This window comes from Xenopus tropicalis, chromosome 4 (genome assembly GCF_000004195.4).
Source record: "Xenopus tropicalis strain Nigerian chromosome 4, UCB_Xtro_10.0, whole genome shotgun sequence".
In the NCBI taxonomy this organism is placed as follows: Eukaryota; Metazoa; Chordata; class Amphibia; order Anura; family Pipidae; genus Xenopus; species Xenopus tropicalis.
The window spans coordinates 102269996-102277127 of NC_030680.2; the positions used below are offsets into that span (position 1 = coordinate 102269996).

Genomic DNA, 7132 nt, shown 5'->3' on the forward strand with positions numbered 1-7132 from the left:
GTGATTATAAAACTAGTATCTGCCAGACACTCCTGTGAACTTCTTTAGCCCTGATTACCAAAAATATCCTGCCTAAATTTAAACCAATGACCTGTGGGTAACTAGCAAAAAAAAACCGATTGATAGGCATTGCATGGGACGGGACTATGGCACGGCCATTGGTAACTGGCTGATCACTGTGCAATTCAAGAGTGTCCTCTCTGGATTTCTTAGGGCTCTGGCACATGGGGAGATTAGTCGCCCGCGACAAATCGCGCCGCCGCGTGTGCCATCCCACCAGTGACTTACACTTTCGCCGGTGGGATGGCAGGTGATAGCAACTCAGGGAGATTAGTCGCCCGCGAACAGGGAGATTTGTCGCGGGCGACTAATCTCCCCGTGTGTCAGAGCCCTTAATGTGGAGAAACAGGTAGGCCTGGGTGGCCCTTATGAAAACCAGGTTGTCTGAGTCAAAACTGGACAGGTGGCAACTGTTATACCCCCATTATAACATGAAAGGTTGTGTGAAAAGACCCTTAAGAACCTTATCTTACTACATTCATCAAGAGGGAGACTATCTATCTTAAGGTGACCCTAATCAAAGAGTCACTACATTTTCTTATTTATATAAGGATGATCTTAAAGATATAGGGATATAAAGGAATGCACGAAATTAGTCCTACAGCAGCAAAAAAGCAAGCATTTTTGTCTCTAACAGGGCCATTATTAAAAATAGAAGGTCTCCATTACACTTAGGGGCATCCCACCTATGGATTACAGGCTATTGGCCCACTACCATCCAGGCCTTGTGGGTGGTGAGACTAGTAACTATATAGAATGGGCCCCATTTTAAAAATGCTCACCTTTTGAGCACTTGTGTGCCCAGCCTATAGTCACTCTAGCTGTGTCTGTTAAAGGAACAGTAACACCAAAAAATGAAAGAGCTTTCAAGTAATAAAAATATAATGCACTGTTGCCCTGCACTGGTAAAACTGGTGTGTTTGCTACAGTAACACTACTATAATTTATATAATAAGCTGCTGTGTAGCCACGGGGGCAGCCATTCAAGCTGGAAAAAAGGAGAAAAGGCACAGGTTACATAGCAGATAACAGATAAGTTCTGTAGAATACAATAGCGTTTTATCTGTTATCTGCTATGTGCCTGTGCCTTTTCTCCTTTGAATGGCTGCCTCCATGGTTACATAGCAGCTTATTTATATAAATTATAGTAGACTTTCTTAAGTAAACACACAACTTTTACCAGTGCAGGGCAGCAGCACATTATATTTTAGTTATTTTTATACACTTTCATTTTTTTGGTGTTACTGTTCCTTTAATGAATGGATTATCCTTAGGCAGAAGAACTGAATGCATGGATTCAAAATTAGCTTGCAAAGCCAGTCAATACTGCAACATCTCCGACCAACTCTCTAATGGACAATATCATATTCTTCTGCTGACTTAATTCTTGTGTTCCTCAAGTCAGGCTCAGAGAGGGGAATGAAATTATACAGATTTTTTTTTACTTAAAAAATAAATGGTCACAGCAACCACCATTATCTTGCTTTAAAGCAACTATTTTAGCTCCTTTAGTCCTTTTTCAACCTTGATTACAGTCTTTTGCCTTAATTTACTGTACTTTCAAAAGTGTTCCTTTAAATAATTTTGTATTAGCCTGTACAACTGAATTCAGAGCATTGTAAGTAATAGTGCTAGATACCCACCTATCATCTGGAGCTTACTACTGTTATAAATTGTTATAACTATTGTTATAAATTACATTTATAATTGTGCTCTCAGAAAGGCAATATTTATGGAATTCCCATATTCCCATATGAGAAATTTTTTCCAAACTGGGAGCCACAAATCCAGAGAGATATCACAGAAAGCAGATCAACCAGGTCGGGGGAAAACAAAAATCCATTAGAAATATAAACAGGGGCATAACAATACGTAGCCAGGCCTTCTGCAAAAAATCTTTGGAGGGTCCCGACACGCAACAAAGCCCTACCTGCCCTACCTGCCCCTCCTTGCTGCAGGCACACACATGCGCCAATGAGTTCATACATCCACAATCTTTCAGTGGCTATAGAGGAAGCAGACCTTGTGTTCCAGACCCCTCACCCCACTGAATAGAAAGTTAGGTTATGTACAGCTCATAGCCCAGACACATATTCTTTTTATACTGCATATTGCTAAGCAATCCCTATAGCAGAGTAAATGCTACAGACTGACCAGGTGTGCCTGAATAGACTCAGCTGGCTAATCAAGAACCCTGAAATCCTGGCTGGTCAGTCTACAGGAGAGCTCTGTCTGAGAGACATCTGTGAATCCAGCATACAGGAGTCTGTGTGCCTGTACACACACAGTTGCCTGTGCAGAGGTCAGTAATATTGTTGCAGTTGATGTGTCACTGGTATGGGGGAAGTCTCTTTTCTACGCTCTTTTGTTACACCTGTATCTGGCTATTGAATTGAATACAAGATTTGTATCTACAGTACATGTGTAAATTGCAAGGGGGTGACTGGCAGTGGATCTTAATGTGGCCATATATGCAGCAATTTCGATCTTTTGTGCGACCATTGGTTGCACGAAAGATCGTTCCCACCCTTCACTGAAGTTCTACCTTCTTCTGCCGATTCAGCCCTGAACGCAGATTTTGTTCGGGTGCCTTTAACAGTGCCCGATCAAAATCTTTTAACCCGGCTGATCGTCGAGTCGATCAATATCCACAGCCTTTTGCGATATTGGTCGCCTTGTCGAGCCACCATGCACGCACCTAATACTGTATGAAACGAGGTTTTGTACAATATTATTGGTGCGTGTATAGCCGGCTTAAGTCTGTGTGCTGTAAAAAAAAGTTTACAACTTTATAAATACTTTTGAATATTTTTATGGATGATTTCAGCAATTGCAGCACATGAAAATACACAGCTTTATGAATATACCATTTATTTTACACCACTTTTTGTGGCCAATTCCTACAGCTTTATAAACTTCTTTGCCTATTTCTTTTTTTTTTTTTTTCCCTTTTTTTTTTAACATCCGTTAGAGGAATGTTTATATCATAGCATCATTATTTGCTCCAGCAACTTGGCAGCAAACATACTTGTAATATACTTGTTTCAGGGACTTAAAAATGGGCGCCACATCAGTGGAGACGAAGATCAAAGTGTGCAGCAGGCTGGAGAAGGCAGCACAGAATATAATAATATAGTAACTGGATAGATTTGTATTTTGTGTTTTATGTCTGAAAGTTTAAACCAAAAAAAGTGTCTGATATTTTTTGTTTTAACTCTTCATTCTCTCAAGGAGAGGCAAACAATATTAAAGCAGAGAAACTACAACCAGTCAGGAACTGGAGTCCATCAAAAGAAAGGTTTTGGCTGTTAGCCCTTTATGAATCCACCTTCCCTTTCCCGGCCTCATGATAGGAGATTTGTTAAAAAAAAAAAAAGTTGTGATTTCTAAAAGAAAAAGAAAAGTGAGCGGACTCTATACTGCTTTATATGAAATTCATGTTTCTTTGCCTGCTGACATTCCCGACAGCACACCTTTCTGGTTGGTTAGTGCTTGTTTACAAAATGAACACTAATGTGATACATGCATCTGATAATTTGTGGCTGGAACAATTGGCAAATTAAAACAATTGATATTAAATAGCTTCAAGGCTTTTCAGTGCCGGTCCAGAACGTTCCTTCTGCATTGTTCATCTGTGGGTCATGGGAATGCTGCCCTCCTGTGGAGATATCTAATGGATAACTGTGCTCAATAATGTCCTGTACATTCAGCTCTGTCTTTGCAATTGGAGCTTTGAATATTAGGATTTTGAAGTACTAACGCCTAAAGATTTTTTGTTAAATACTCATTTTTAGCTAGTTTTATTTTTAGCAATTCCTTCTGTGTTCTTTAATCATCTAGGTGACTTGGTATAGAAGGATTTCTTCTTGCGTGATACTGCTTTTCAGTAACTTCTATCATTTCAAAGAAATTGGAAATGCATTGATGAGCAGAAAAAAGGGTAAGTAACTTGTAAAAGAGGCTATTTGGATTAGAATTTGTTTACCTGTTGTTATTGGTTCTGGGAATGTGATGAAGGAATCTTTATAAAAGATCCGCATAAAAGATTTCAATAGTGTATTAACAGCACTTCAAAGTTAGTATAGATTAGATCTTACAAAATGCATTCACCGAGCATCTTACCTGATGCTGAATTGATAAACTGGGCATGCACTATAAAAGAAAAGCATTTAGCCAAATTAGGAAAAATAAAGTGGATAGAAGTGGAAGCACATAGTTTTCACTCAAAGATTCCAACTGAATCTTTATATTTAGGGGCTGATTTACTAACCCACGAATCCGACCCGAATTGGAAAAGTTCCGACTTGAAAACGAACATTTTGCGACTTTTTCGTATTTTTTGCGATTTTTTCGAAAGTTGCGTAAAATCGCCCGATTTTTCCGTAGCGTTAAAACTTACGCGAAAAGTTGCGCCTTTTTCGTAGCGTTAAAACTTAAAAGGTGCGAAGTTTCGCGTAAGTTTTAACGCTACGAAAAAAGCGCAACTTTTTGTGCAAGTTTTAACGCTACGAAAAATCGCCAGATTTTACGCAACTTTCGTAATGGCTACGAAAAACTCGCGTTTTTACGCCAAAATCGTATTGGTAACGAAAAATTCGTAAAGACGCCAAAAAAATCGCAAAAAATAAGAAAAAATCGCAAAATACCGATCATTACGAAAAAAATGCAATCGGACTCATTTCGACCCGTTCGTGGGTTAGTAAATGTGCCCCTTAGTACAATGAGTTGTTATTCATACAATTTATGTATGGAGCTTTGGTTTTCTAGTCTAAGGGGGCATATACTAATGTTTGATTATTTCTTTTTATGATTGTTATTTTTTGTGCCAAAATCTGTTTTTGTCATGAAAAAACATTTTTTTTTACATGATTTATTATACGACAAATCTAAGCTAAAATACACCATCTAACACCTGTTGAGATCATGTAGAAATCAATGGCAGGTGACGACTGGAAAATCTTTCATGGTTACAGGTTTTTGTTTTTTTGATGCTGACGTTTGTGCAACAGTACGAAAAAGTTGCATTTTTCACGGTTTTTACGTTTTTCTGCGTCCTTTTTTCATTTGTGCTTTTTTAATGATTGAACATCTTTGGAAATGAGTTTAGTCGTGGTTTCAAAAACCTCTAAAACCACAAAAATGAGAATGTTGATGAAGCAGCCTCACTATGTGGCATAATCATTCATATTGCTTAATCTACTAAAGGGAATGTTTCCTGGGAGATAATATTTTTGCTAAAATACAATTAAACTTTATAAAAATATTAATGAATCATAGAGAAAGGAGTGCTGAGGTACAGAGTGCTTTTCGTCGCTTGGTTCAATTCTGGACTCTTTACTTTTGACATGATAAATATTAGGGCTCATTTACATCCGCAAGTGCAGTAAGCAAAGAGCAATTTCAAGTGCAATTGGCCATGTTTTTTTCCTGTAATGCTAGAATTTTCCCCAGAGATTTACGCCTGGTGCAATTGTGGCATTGTGTCAAAATTAGGGCAATTGTGTTTGCACTTTATTGCAATCTGGATGCAACTAGATGTTTATTTGACATAATTTGAGTTATTAAGCGTGCAAGTGACTTGCACACCCTATTGACGCAAGGTGCTGAGGAAACCCCAAAGCTAACGCTTAGTTCAGTGACATTAACAGTTTCAGAAGAGTGGCTGCGAGCATAACTGTATGGAGTGCAAGGAGCACATTTTGATGATAGTACCTTGCACAAAGGCAACTGAGCTTGTGACCATAAATAAGCCCTATTGTTTTATAACTTCCTCTTCATTTTCAGTAATCACGCATAAGTAGTAATTAGTGATCAGCGAATCTGTCCTGTTTCGCTTCATCGCAACATTTGTGAATCTTTCAAAACCAAAACATTTTTTGGACGTGGAAATTTTTTTTTTGTCACACGGCTGAATTTTCTTGCTGCAAATTTTGTTGCCCGTGTCACGAAAATATGCGACAATAGCGAAACCCGGAAATTCGCAGCAACTTCATGTCTGGCAAATAATTTCACCCATCATTCGTAGTAATGGGTGGACAATCAAATATTTGAAAATTCAAGTTTTAAGTTGAAAAAAAAGTTATATCTTTTGTTCTAACTGAATACTGTCATCCTAAAAGTAATCTTTAAAAAAGTCATTTTAATTTCAGTTTTAAAGCATTTCTATTTAATGTTACTAAATATATCAATTTTTCACTCAATTTCAATTCTGACAACTGTGATCTGACACAAAGTATAACAGAAATGCCGCATTGTGAGAGAACGGAATGGTCACAGCGCAGATCTCTGAGCAGAATTCTTTACAACAATTCTCAGATTTTGAAGAACCACTCCAGCCACTGTTATGTACCTCACCGTAGGTATTAGGAATAAGGGATAATATATCACATGACTAAAAAAATAAAACAAAATAGAAATTGTCAGAGGCGATATTTCATTAAGAGAAGTACTGGAGAATTAATCACTTTGTGCATGTTCTAATGGGAACTGATATTTGAAAGTTTCCTTTTAGCAATGAAGGCACATGGCCATTAGCAAGCGTTCGTATATGCGCCCTTTTGACTTTTCCATTAATCTCTTTACCATCCTCATGCAGCTTCAGGATTAACATCTTGTGACCTTTCATATCAGGTCCAGTATCTTAGAATGCTATTCTCCATCTAGTACATGAGGTCAATGCTGTTTCATTTATACCCTACTGGAAAGATAGATTATAGCAATTTTACTCAAGCTAAAATAATTTAACATTTCTTCTTTTCTTGAATTTATATGTATTTCTAAGATACTTTACTAAATTGTATATAATTCAGCAGAAATCTGCTTAAAGTTGAACTAAATTACATTATTTAGACATATTGTGTAAATTACAATAGTATTATTAAACTGGCTCAGTGAGTAACACTTCTGCCGTGCAGAGCTGGGGTCCTGAGTTTGATTCCATCTTGGCCACTATCTGAAAGGATTTTGTATGTTCTTTGTTGGCTTCCTCCCACAAAATAAAACCATCCAAATGGGTATGAAATGTATCCTCCTATGATAGGAGCCTTAGAATATAAGATCTGCTGGAGCAGGG

General features: G+C 37.7%; 1 long non-coding RNA gene across 2 annotated transcripts in view; it reads left to right on the forward strand.

Moving 5' to 3' along the window:
• LOC105947287 overlaps positions 1–3996 on the forward strand; it is a 90793-nt gene extending 86797 nt beyond the window's left edge. For both annotated transcript variants that reach the window (XR_004222401.1, XR_004222400.1), the window contains one exon: positions 3901–3996. This is a non-coding gene — a long non-coding RNA (uncharacterized LOC105947287). The remainder of the gene's footprint in view (positions 1–3900) is intronic.
• Positions 3997–7132: the final 3136 nt, after the last annotated feature.